The sequence below is a fragment of the Colletotrichum chrysophilum genome, assembly GCF_026319265.1.
Source record: "Colletotrichum chrysophilum strain AFK26 chromosome Unknown scaffold_25, whole genome shotgun sequence".
Classification (NCBI taxonomy): domain Eukaryota; kingdom Fungi; phylum Ascomycota; class Sordariomycetes; order Glomerellales; family Glomerellaceae; genus Colletotrichum; species Colletotrichum chrysophilum.
Genome location: NW_026517312.1, coordinates 1575 through 15092, shown reverse-complemented (window position 1 = coordinate 15092; position 13518 = coordinate 1575).

The window sequence follows — 13518 nt, the reverse complement described above, 5'->3', positions numbered from 1 at the left end:
ACTCTGGGGCGGGCTGCTTGTCCCGGCCCGCGAGGCATCAACCGCGAGGCCGTCAAGAGAGAGGACAAACTAGCACCAGTCCGTGACCCGCAGACGACCTCCCGGTCGACCGTCCGTTCCCATTTCGTTGAATCCATCAGAAGGATCCGTGACAGCGGAGCCTGTCCGTCGAGCGTTCACGATCGTCGTCGTCGTCGTCGTTGTTGGGCGGTGGGCTCCGTCAAGTCTTGCCGGACCTTTCTTGGACCAACCGGAACGCTCCAGCAGGATTCCCTGTCAAAAAGGGGACTCGAGCAACGACCTGTGGGCATGGGACGCAAGGTCGTTGCCCAGGCCCAGCCAGCCCTTTTCCCGGGGTCTGCCCTTGGGCCAGACGACCCGTGAGGGCTGAGAGAGCAATGTCCAAAGCTGACATAAACGGCCGATCGCTGCCTCAAATCGTTCTGGAAGGACGATGTGACATGTCCCTAGAAAGGCCGCTCGCTCGTGTTTCATGTACCTGAAAATCGCCCCTCTCGCCGTGTTTCGGGTGCTGCACAACATTGGCTCAAAGCACACCTTCACGCTTCCAGACCGCAGGCAGAGCAACGCGGCGGAGCAACCGTGAACAAGGCCGTCGGTTGCAGGAAAAAACTGGAGAAGCAACTGCGGGTTGACATCAACACGAGCTGCTTGTTCGTGCTTGCGCGATAGCAGTTAGAATCAACCAGCCCGCTGTCGTATCCTGGGTGGGGAGCAGCACACAGATAGGTAAGGAAACTGACGAGGAAAACCACGGCTGGAAATGGATGGCTGGGTGCATGCTGCTGCTGTCGCATCGACCACGGTCCTCTCTCTCCGCCATTACCTATCTCCCCAGGCACGAGAACTGCACTGGGTGGGAACAGGCAGGTTCATGCACGAATCAGGCACATCGCATGGCATTGGCAAGCGGCCGGCAAGGCTCTGGGCATAGCGGAATGCGGACAAGGCAAGTGACGAGGACGAGGTTGTCGTCGTGGTGTCCTGGCTCTCCGTGTCCCCCTCCAGGCTTCCCCCCATCTTCCAGGTTGGAGCTTGCCCACCACCAGTACCACGTCCAAATCCACATCCACGGCTCGAGAACGGCGGAAGTCGACGTCGAAAGTGTCATGTTTCGTCGACTCAGCGAGGCGAGGGAGATCGGCCGCCTTCCCTGTCGTTTCAGATTGGCTCTGGGTTTGGTAGACTTTCCCATCTCCACTTCGCCGTAGTGATCCCAGGGACTCGAGATCACACAGGCGAGGTGACCGTCCTCCTCCGAGGCGGCCAGCCCTGCGTCTGCCGGGGTTGAGAGTTACCAACCCCCCCTTCCAAAAGTGAAAGGTGTGAAGTCTGAAGAAAGGAAGTTTGCAGTAGCTGGTGGAACTCGCCCACATTGGTCGGGAATTATTGTGCAGATTTGACAGGTGACCCAAGCCAGGCACGGCAGCGGCGGCGTCGGCGGCGACCGTCTCCTTCTCATCACCCGCCCGGAGAAATAACAGAAAAGCGCGACGACGAGGTACTTGCTCTGTCAGGTAAGTATCCCATAGCCCGAGGGCTGAGAAAGGCGGCAAGCCCAGGTTGGTAGGTCGACTGCCGGCATGCTCAGATCCCCGTCCCTTTCGGGGTTCAAGTTTCATCTCATTGTGCAAGTCGTTCCTCACAGCGTGCCATTGCCGGACGATTCCCCATCGCGGATGGGCGTGGTAACCTGGACTTGATGTTTCTCCCCTCGGGTCATGCAGGTAGGCGAGCACATCGGAGCGTGATGTTTCTATTCCTGTGTTTCCCAAGGACAGCACAGCAAATACCAGGTCGGCGTCAAGACACCTCGGCCTGCTGGCGGCCGGAGCCCCGCGGCAGCGGTAGCGGTAGCGGTAGCAGTATCCCGTAGCGGCGACGGTAGCGAGTCAGCCAGCGGGACGAGTCGTGGCATCAGTCGTTGAAGGTCACGAGGCGAGGAGTTGCGGGTGATGAAAGTGCAGTGAAAGGCTGGTAGTTAATCTCAGCAACCGCCAGGCACGCACCGGAGACGGGACAAGGCGGTCGAAGTTTCTGCGACCCGATCTCACTCCCGCATGCGCCGTGCCCCGCATGCGCCGTGCAACGATTCCCAGATGAATGGCTGCGAGGTCGAGAAAGCAAAAGCTATTCTTGGCCCATGTCGAGTTGAGAGAATGTGTGTGGTCCGGTCTTGGGTGGGAGGAGGAGGTGGGACGGGAAGACCAGGCCAGACATTGGAAGAGAGCAGGACCACGTCTGTCGTGTGTGTGCTGTGTGTGCTGCACGCTGCAGAGCAGCAAAGCGCAGGAGTGAGTTTGAGTGGATGGATGTGGTGAGAAGGGAGTGGTGTGTGTGGTGGATGGAGGAGGTGTGGTGACGGCGGGACCACTTGTGACGAGCAGACAGACCGGTGCCCCATCATCCATCATGGAATGAATCTGAGGGAGCCAATCACCGTCCTGAGAAGCTCGTAGCGCTTGCAGGGCCAGCTCTTCAGGAGTCTGATTGGACGCTGCGGCTTAAGCTTAGGCCGAATCCACCAAGGGTCCTTTTCTGAAACCGCCCACCACGGCATCAGTCAGCGAGTGCCCGACTGGGCGGCATCTAGACTCTCTCTGCTGGAGACTGGATGGACGCGCCTCTTTCTTTCCTGCTCCTTGCCTGGCCGTGATCCATGGCGATCGTGCCTAGACCCAGCTACTGGCTAGACACAATCACCAAATGACGAATGATGGGGGAGCAACAACCCTAGCGTCCAAGGGCGAGACTGAGAAAGAGGGGAGGGGGTTGGACACTAGACAGCAGACTAGACCGGGTCGTGAGAATCTCAACACATGGCCCTGCTGCTCCTCCACGCGAAAAAGCTCCGTCGGCGGGTTGTTTGGTGGGGACGAACCCATCTGCCTGCATTCCTCAGGCGTTACGCTTTGTCTCTGTCTCTGCCTCCCGCTCTTCTGCCCACACGACGATGTCATTTCGGAAAATATGGACATCAACGTCGTTGACTGACAGACTGTTGACCGCCTGAGTCGGAGTGCGTAGGGCAATGACAAGGTGTCGTCAAGGCTGCGCGCGCCTGTGTGTGTTTTGGGCTTCGGGCTTTCTTGGGACGGAGACGACCTCCAGCTTATCCCACCATCCCGTGACGGCTCAAAATAGCAGCAGACGTCGAATGCCTCACGGAGCGAGTTGTCGGGTTAATTCGCAGACGCCCTCTTCCCACTTTCGCCCTCTTCCATGGCGACGCACATGAATAAGACAAGCCAGCTTGGGAAACTGGTCCCTGCGCGTCGTCCACTTGCGGTACTGCGTACGGGCTCCAGCCGAACTTCCCTCCCCTCATCCTCGTCACTGCATTTTCATCCCTCGGCGGAAGTCTCATGATGCTGTCCCCGCGGGACAGGATGCGCCTGTCAAGGAGGATAATGATCGTCGATAATTCTTCGAGAGTTTCCCGTCGCCCCTCTATTGTTTGTCGCTACCTGCAGGACCGCAGAAGACGGTAAACATTTAAGATTACGGAGGGGCTTTGCAGATGGTATCATGGCAGACAAGCCTGCGGGACAGGTTCCTCTTTCGGCAATATCTCCGTCCTCGTCGCCTGCGTGGTTGTGAACACAAGTCCGGGAGCCCGAACCGTGGATTCCAACCATCCCGACGGGCACCACACAGCACCGCAGCAACGACAGTGGTGGGAGGAGGGCTGCGAGGCCATCGTCAACGACTCGACGGTCGAGTCGTGGACAGGGCCGGCAGCACATCACTTCCTAGACGTGCGGATGATGTCCGGCCGTGCGGTGGGTGGACAGCGGTCAACGTGAACTCTCACAAGCTGACTGAACGCACTGAACACGGCCAGGGTAGCGGGACGATCAGGCGAAGTGGAGGATGAGCTGCTCGTCCTTCCCTCCAGGCCTGGGACCCGGACCTTGACTTGGACCTAGCGTGGGCTTGCCTTGCGTGGGACCTGCCACCACCACAACCATCATCCTCGCCCACGCCGACAACGAAGACGAACTGGACGGGGCGGCGGCGAGGTGGGTGTTCGGGCTCTCTGTCGCTCTCACTGTCGAGGCTGACGACTTGCAGCTGGCAGCTGCTGAGTGGGAGTTTCAGAAAGCTCGGGGTAGTGTGCGTCGCATTCTGCCATGGTGATCAAACAGCCACGACCATGGTCCATGGACGGTACCCAGGTTGCGAATGGCCACTGATGCGCCCCCCCCACCACGTATGTGCAAGCGCACCACGCCGGTTTGCCGTCTTGTCGAGAGAGTTTTTGGAAGGTTGATGCTTGAGATCTGGTACCTTGCATGGGAGGCACCGCGCTGCCGTCCGAGGTTCGGCCGTCGCCCCCATTTCGACGTCGACGTCGTGATATCGATCCATGAACGCCCTCCCAGTACAGAGTACCCATGCACCATCATGACCGCGATGTGTCTTTTTTTTTCCTCCTCGCCTCCGCAGCGCGTTCGGGTGGACCGTTGGATCCGTCCAAGGAGACTTTTGACATGCGGGAGCCGGCTGGAAAAATTGTGACAGCTCGGCGTACCATATTCCAGTTCTTCTGGTGCCGGAGGATGTGCGGTTTAATCCCCGAGGGAGATCCACTCCCGTTTAGTTCACATCCGTACTGGGTAGCAAGCGAGGAGCGGTGTTCCGTGAGACGACAGCAACCGTGATGAAGAGCTGCCCGGATCGGATGGCTTGCAAGTGCGAAAACGGGATGGCTCTCGAGCCCGACGTCTCCACATGGCCGAAATGGTGCTCTTAGTCAGTTGATTGGCAATGACGCGACTCAAGCAAAGCCCCTCCGTTGGTGACATTGCGCATATACAGACAGAAGCCGGGAAGAGGTTTCCAATGGGCGGGAACGTCGAGATTGGAGCCCAGCTTTGGGTATACTGCTATACGCAGGCATTGGCCATGGATGGTAGGCCGTTCAGGCTTGCAGCAGAGAGGGAGAAAGAGCCCAACGGTTGCCAGCAAGCGCCATAGAGCTTTGCTAAAGCTTAGGTTGTGTCTAATGCAAAGTGGGCTGGAAGAAGCAACATGCCGCGGGCAGCAATGGCCAGTATCAAGTTGTAGAGCGGACCGCATGAAGCTCGATGGGAGGGGACGAGCACCCAGTGACCTGCAAGACATGGGCCGTTGGGCAGTGGATTCGACGAGAGGTAGCTTTCTGCTGCGTGTGTGTGGCCAGAGGTTGATGGCATTCGGACGCCATTGGTGCAAGGCGGTCCAATGGGTCCTTGATGACCATCTGCACAGCCCGTTTTGCCGAATGCTTCTTTGGAGCGGATCGTGGCTCGTGGGAGCAAATCATTTCGTGTTAGCGGGAAACATGGTGTTAGTGAGTTGGTTGGTGTGGCCGGCCTGGCGCGGATAAATCGTCACGCTGAAAGCAAGCACTCACTCACTACGCACTTTTTGGGTAGGTATCTGGCTGAGGTGCCCTGGCGAGAGTGACTTCCTTCTGCTTCCGCTGGAGGAGGGGCGTGACGGGAGTGATGGGAGGGCAGTGGCTGTAGGTTTGGCAGGAAAGTATGGCTGGAAGTGGGTTAGCGCTGGAAGCTAGCAGCCCAAGCTATTTTCTGAAGCAATGCGCCAGGCATGTTTCACAATTTGCAGGGCTCTTCCCGCGACAGCATCAGATTTCTCCCACTCTCGGGGCCTGACGGACAAGGCAGGAACACATCCATGGAGGAGCTGCCACTGCCAGCCAGTCAGCCAGGGTGGCAGTGGCACGGACGCTGCTACCGCCGCTTTTTCTGCCCTCTCGGGCCTCCCGCTGTGAGATGAGTACCGCGCCGGGCCGCGCAACACACACACTCACACAAACCCCTCCTCCATCTCACCCCAAACAACGACACATAACCGCTGTCGAGCCGCCTGTAAAGCCTGCCGCCTCTAGCGACTTACAGGCACTGGCACTTGCACATGCTGGCCTGATGTCGCTGTTGAACGCTGTAGCATGCTTGGAGATTTGCTGACATATCTCACTGCTGGCCGGCGAGAATGAGTTGAGATAAAAGAGCCGTCCTTGATCCTGAATGCAATCTGACGATGGCTCACTCTGGCGACGTAGGCGTCTGCTGTTGTCTTGGCCTTATCAATCTCCTTTGTCTCTCTCACAGTCAGACACGGACGGTTGCGGCCCACTGTCCAAGTGCGGGTTTTTGCAAAAAAATGCCAAAGGGACTGGAATGCAGCCGTCTTGAAGCCCACGAGAGGGCGCACCAACGGCTGGCTCATTTTCCAACGGCCGTTCCCTCACTCAGTCAGCACTTACACACATCCCCTGCCAGCTGGTTGCAACTGTGCATTCCTCACTGCCCACGTTCAAACCTACCGTATAATCTCGACGAACGTAGAATCCACACCCCCCTACCCACCCCACTAACTAACCTAAAGCACTACCTTTTCTAACGTAAATACTACCTATTAACAGCGCTAAATTAGCTCTTTTTAGTAAGTAGTTAATACGTACTCTATTACTATTATTTCTTACTTATCCTATAATTTTCCTTATTTCTAGTAATACTAAATATATTATAATATATTAACTTTAAAGTATTATAGCTTAATATTACTTATTTATGGAGATTAATCTAAATATATAGCTAGGTCTATTTCTTATTATACTATTTAAAAGAAGCTATAAAAGTTTAAAATTATATTATATAAAGAGAACTAGTATATAATATTTAAGTTTATATAGAGATTTTAGTACTTTTACTCTAATTATAAGAAGTATAAAATATTAATATTCTTTAAATACTATTATATTAATATCTAACTTAAGTAGTAGTAATACTTCTATAATAATAAAAGTTACTTTAAAAATATCTACTATTAGCTAATATATAATAAAGCTTTATAATAATTTATTATACTACTATTAATAGTTATATGGTAGTATAGAGAGCGTTATACTGTTTTTAAGCTAGTTTTATATAAACTATACTATTAGCTAGATTTTCCCTACTTTAAGGCTACTTTCTATTAGTTATTTCTTAAGTAATATAATATAAACCTTATTGTCTCTATTAGATAGTTTTAATAAACTACTTAAGACTTATTTCTTATTACTTACTTATATTAATTTATCTTATATATTTTTACTTTTTTATATAGCTAGTTTTTAAATTTCTATTACTACTAAAATATTAGCTACTATTAAATTACTAAACAAGCTTTAAAATTACCTAAAAAGCATATTAAAATTACTAACTCTTTTTTATAGTTTTATTAATATATTAACTAGCTTATACTTATTTAGTTAGAAAGTTTCTCTATTAAGTATATATTTAATAAAGAGGTTAGTTAGTACTTTTTATATAGTTATATCTTTAATTTTAATAAAATACCTATTCTTTTTAAATATCTTAATAGCTTAACTTAAGTAATCTCTAGTAGTAAAACTATTACTAATAAAACTAATTATAGTAGTTAGAGTAAGTAATAAGCTATACTAATTCTATATATCTTTATAAATAAAATCTAATACTTTAAGCTTAAGTTAATCTTCTATAATAAGCCCTCTTTAATAAGTAGTAAGATTAAAACTAATAAGGACTACTTCTACTACTTTAATATTACTATTAAGTTTAATAATATTATATATAATAATAAAACCCTTTTTTTATATTAGATTAATAAAAAGTATATTTAAGTTACTATTAATAAAGAATATTTATTTATTATAAATATTACTAGTTTTTATAAAACTATAGTAATTACTAATAAACTTAAATAACTTAATATAATACTAATATTAATCCCCTTAAGTATAATATTATTTTTATAACCTCTTAATACGATTATTAATAAACTATCTAAATAGTAGCTTATTAAAGCTATAGAGTAATATAGTATTAGTATTAATCTTAATAGTAGTAATATCTTAAAGATTAGAGTTAAAAATATCCCTATTAAGTCTATTAACTATATAAGATAAGAGAACTTTAACTATATTACTTATATTAAAAAAGAGGTTACTAATAAAGAATTATCTAATACTTATATACTTATAGATATTAACTAATATTATACTACTGTAGAAGATATTTCTTATAGTATTTATAACATAGTTTTTATACTTATCAATCTACTTAATATATTTTAGCTTAGTTATTAACTTAAAAAAAGATACTTACTACTTCTTACTATTTATATTTAATTTTAAGCTTCTCATTTTATTTATATTACTACTTACTTAATTATTTAATAAAGTAGTTAATTAACTATTTACTTTTTAAAGTAAGCTTAATAATACTTTTACTATAATCTCTAACTTACTTAAAATACTAATTATTATTAGCTTTATTAGTATTAATTATTATAAGGGATATATTTATAGGAACCCTTTGAGAAGAGGGTTTTTAAAATATAAAATAATATTATTAGTATACTTTAAAATAAGAAGAGTCAGAGTAGTTATTAATCATATCTTATTAATTAATATAATCTCTACTTAGTAGAATATAGCTATTTTTAAATACTCATAGATAAAGTTAATTTATTTATAATTCTCTATTTTAATTATAATATATAAAAGTATAAGAATTTTTTTTTTTTAGCTATATATACTAATACTATAAGTCTTAGATTCTACTGTTTTTTTACTACTACTACCCCTAACTTAACCCCCTACTAGCCCCTACTACTACTTTAGTAAGCCTCTACAGCCCTCCTACAGCTAGCTAATTGGTCAAGTTGGGCAGGGGGGTGCGGATTCTGTGTTCGTCAAGATTATACGGTACCTACACGTGAACAACCTCGATCGCTTCACCGACTTCCGCCGTGGTGGCATCGCCAGGTCCTCGGACCTGCAACCCGTGGCTCAGCTGATATAAACAACAGCGTCGCATCGAACGGTACCAGCCCATCTCCTCGGCGTCAGGGGTCGCAACACGAGCGTCTTGTTGAGATGACCCAGCCCGAACTTCTTCAGCAAAAAGAACCCTCCGAGACGCGGGCAGAAAAATAAAAGAGAATTCCGACGCTTGTCACGAAACGGAGCATCTCCGAACGTGCTGATGGCCCTCTAGCAGCAGCAGGAGGGGAAGGGGGCGCGATTGGGAGCAGCCCGCCACGTTGTTGCACTGACGCTCAAGCCATCGAGAAAGAAAAGGCCGACTCTTGTTACAGAGTCAGTCGCTCTCTGCTTCGTGCATCTGCAGTCCTCAACGGCCAGACATATGTCGCTGCTGCTGCTGCTGCTGCTCCCTCAAGTTCACCCCGACTTTGGAATGGTTCCGTGGCGCTGAGCCCGTCACATTTCCGTCCGAGCTACATCTTGATGTCGAGACAGCTGTGCTAGTGCGGTCTCGTTCTCATCAAACTACATAACCACCAAAATGGTGCTCGGACTGGCTCCCCTCGCACCGGTCTTTCGTCTCTGCAAGTGCTCAGGAGAAGCCAATCTTACCACAATGACATAAGGGCAGCGATGTGTCAACTATTGCAGCGACCGCGTGTAAACCTGCATTCCGCGCCGCCGTTGGGCACCTGAAGGGTGGTGGTGGCAGCAGCTGCGTGTATCCTCTTCGCTTCGCACTCCCCCCGAAGAAACAAGCGATATTGCAATGTGGAGATTATTGGCCAAATCTCCTCAACTGCACGATAAACACTGGGGAAAGAATGCATTTACCGTTCCCTCTTAGCGGCAAAGCCTGGTCCAAACCTTTTTTTCCCTCTTGTCCCTGTTGCTTTGCGGTCAAATCTCCCTTTGTCTCGTTTATCCAATAAGACTCTTTCATCATCACCAAGAAATATGCAGGTCCGCGAAAGGCAAGAAAACAAGCAATGGAGACTCCGCCCCGGGGATCGTGTCCTGCAGAGGCCATCTTGATTCTTGAAAAAGCGCGCTGCCGGGCTGGCCCCCCCACCCCGCGCAACAAGGACTCGCCCTGTTCCGGTTCGCGGAAGACAATGGGAGAGTTCGCGACATGCGATGACTTGTCTGCGGATAGGTTAGGTTGCTAGGCGTCATAGAATATGTCAAATCCCGACAGAACAGACTTAATTCTTTCTTCGCAGAGTTCTGGTTGTAACGCAATGACCCTCCATTCGCCTGAGTAGTTCAGCAGTCTTTCTGCCCGGGTCTTCGGCGTAGCTCGTCACTTCTCCCCCGTAGATTCCGGAGCGCAGAAAAGGTACTTGGAGCGCATTCCCGTGTTCCTGCAGAAGGGAAACGGGGTTCAGGACAGGAACAAAAAGGTAATCCACCGTGTCTTTCCCCTTCTGGTAGCTGCATCGCCCATTGTCACCGGCCTGTTGGGTCACAGATTTCAATGGGCTCATCTCATCATCCGGGTACGGAAAGAGAGGGAAACAACAAACAACCGAAAGAAGATACGAAGCCTTGCCCACCCGTATCGGGCAAGGTCCGCGCTCCATTCGTTATCGAAAAATCTGACGACATGGGAAACGAAGGAACGAACGAGCACATGACTTGCCGGGCAGGCAGGACGGGGTTGCAAAAAAGACCCCTTGGGCCAAGAGAATTCCCAAAAGTCCCCAATGTAACTGTACCTTTCGGATTGTCTCGCCGTCTTTAGAAACAAGACGGCAGCGCAGCGTTCTGGATTCTACCATGTTGTTATTATTGCTCTTAATCGCCTACAGCTATACATACCAACAGCCAAGAGATGCCTTGCCGATAGCAGAAACATGGGGGGAATATCCATGGCCTCAAGCAAAGAGGCGGTCATCCGGAATAGTCTCCCGCCTGCAGGGCCATCATCAATCTTGGTCTGACATAGAACAATCGCGAAAAATGCGATCCCGAAAGACGACAGATTATATCGCCCATCGACCTGGTTCGATGATTATTGCCCCTAAGCATCGGTACATGCGTGTGACAACCACCCATCTTTGCCTTTACCTATTACCCGTATGTTCGGCATAAACCACCGACTCAAGCAACATCCAAGTGCCATTGCCTGACCAATCAGCGTCCTGAGACTGGCGACCAAAATCAGCACAGCACGTCTCATCAACCGCCAGACGCCGCCCATTGAGCAGCAGCAACAAACTTCTTCAACGGGATCACAGCAGGACACCACCACCGTCCACCACCACCACCCACACCCATTGCCACAGCCACAAAGAGAATTGGTTCTTGACTCTTGAGTCTTGTGACGTGACACGCAAATAGTAACCGCAATTAAAAGACAACAGCAGAAAATCTGCAGCGAGCGGATGTTGCGTATCCGCAAAAACCCTCGTGTCCGCCAAGGAAAAACACCCGCCTTCTGCGGGAGCGAGCACGAAAGAGAACGGCAATGACGACGGCCAGAAAAAGCTCAGGGTTAAAGTGGACGTCCACCCACGAGATGGGAATAGATCTTCCCCAAAAGACGAGAGAGTGTGTCTGAGAGAGCACTGTGTCGTCTTCTGAGCATCCACAACCCCTGGCTGCGTATCCCCAGTTTTCCCTCTTCCGTGCCATGGCACACCCCGGCCGCCGTTACTCGCGTCACCCATGCTTCCCATTTTCCGCGTGCTGGAAGGTACGGGAGTACCTTGCGGTCTTCTTGCCCGGGGGTTCAACAAGAGCAGAGCAAGAATTATCGGCACGCCCATGTTGCTCTGCTCTCATGGGAGCCGGGGGGTGGGCGTTGGTGGGTGGCAGCCAGCAAGGGGACCCGATGGCACTAGAGATTCCTCTCAGATTTGTTGATTTCGATTTGCTCTTTTTGGCTTCATCGCTAAAAAAGTTATTGGCACCCGCACACGCGTGGAAGAGGGAAAACTCCGCAATTCTTCTGCGTCGATGATGGACATATGCCCATTCTCCGGGGACCGAAATGAGAATCCCCTGGACTATCGAGATTAGGTGGTCGCGCCGTTTAACCTTTTGAGCAAGGCCTGGCGGGCGCGATTAGAAAGTGTGGCCCGATGGAGGGGATCTACTGCTAGACACATCGGGGGGCTTAGAGTGAGAAGCGCATATTAATCCCGAGAAGCAGTGGAGATGTAGCGCTGATGCTGCTGTTTCTGCGAGGCCCGGCCGCTGTCCCCTCGCCTCGCGCCTGGGAGCCGTCCCGTCTCGGAGGAGAGAAGAAGAAAAGAAGACAAGATGTCGGAGCATTGATCCCTCTCTTGCATCCCTGAGGAGCCCAGTCTTTCGAGATTTGCAGCCAGGGATCAGTCCATCGGTGCCGTAAAACGTCGAGAACCACTACCGCGTAAGGGTGCCGGATTTTCGATGACTTCTCGCCCCTTGGGCGTTATGTGTGTGCGGTGGATTTGTAGTGGATGCCGGCTCCAGAGGAGAGAGCCCTGACAGAAACGGAGGCAAGGTTGACGGCGGACATGATGACATGCGAGGTCAATTGGTGGTGGGTAGGCGAGAGTTGACCGCTGCCGCGTTGTGTAGGGGGTGAGAGCCAGCCTATCCGTAGAGGGAGAAGGGCAACGCAGGGACTTGTCACTGACCGAATTGACTGCCCTGACTTGTGGTCGTGGTTGATGCTACCGCCGTCACGTCAGGCAGGTCAAAGGCGGTAGGCGGGCGCGAGACAGGTCTGACTGCTGACTGACTTGGGCTTGACGGGCTTGTTGAAAAACGACTGAGCGGGACGGGGGACGACGAGAAGGCTACCCTTTCCGAGAGAGGTGCAGGAGTAGTCCGCAGGCAAGGGGAAGAAAAGGGACGAGCGGGAGCCAGTGTCAGTGTCAGTCAAGCAAGTTGAATTGAGCAGGGTCTCGGTAGGCTTTACTCTGCATCTGTCTGCTGGGCCTTTGACGTTGCTTCTGGCTCTGCTTCTATGCAGATGTAGAGCGTCTGCAAGCAAGACATTTGATGCTCAGTCCATGACAGACATATGTGCGGCATAGTACAGAACACAGCCCGGCGGTCTGGTGTTGTTGCCCGTCGACCGAGCCGACTTGCCAGTTGGGGTTGATGGTTGTTGGTTGTGGTCTGCCTGCCGCAGCAGCAGGAGCACAGCACACCCTCTCTTTCTCACAATGCGATATCCTAGCCCAGCTCAACTCAATCCGTGGTCTTTGAAGGGGTGGGCTGCCAAGGGTACATGTGTCTGGCGGGTAGTCAGCAGTGAACCGCAAGTACCGCTCACACGCGTCTGTCGATTTTTGTGGTTTTGACTTTTGCCGTTTTCCATGTTACGCTTTCTCGTCTAGCAGCTCTTTGCGCTAGGACGTGGACCATCTCCCACGACGGAAAATGCAGTGAACAAGCGGTCTCTGCCCCCCCTGCTGGGTCCGGAGGTAGGTAATCTTTCAACCGGGGCGGCGGGCGGGCGGGCGAGATTGAAGATCAAGCAGAAGCCGGACGCGAGCCACGCAGTTCGAAAGCCGTGGTGGACGGTGGACTGTGGCAGGGCAGCGCCGCAAAGCAGGGCGAGAAAAAAGGCCGTCGGGAGGGAAGGAAAGAAAACAAGCTGGAGGGGAGTAAGGTACTTCGAGGCAGGTACTTGGCTAAGCTGGCTGGCTTGCTTGCTTGGTCAAGGTGGAGGAGGCTAGTTCCATGTCCGGCCAATC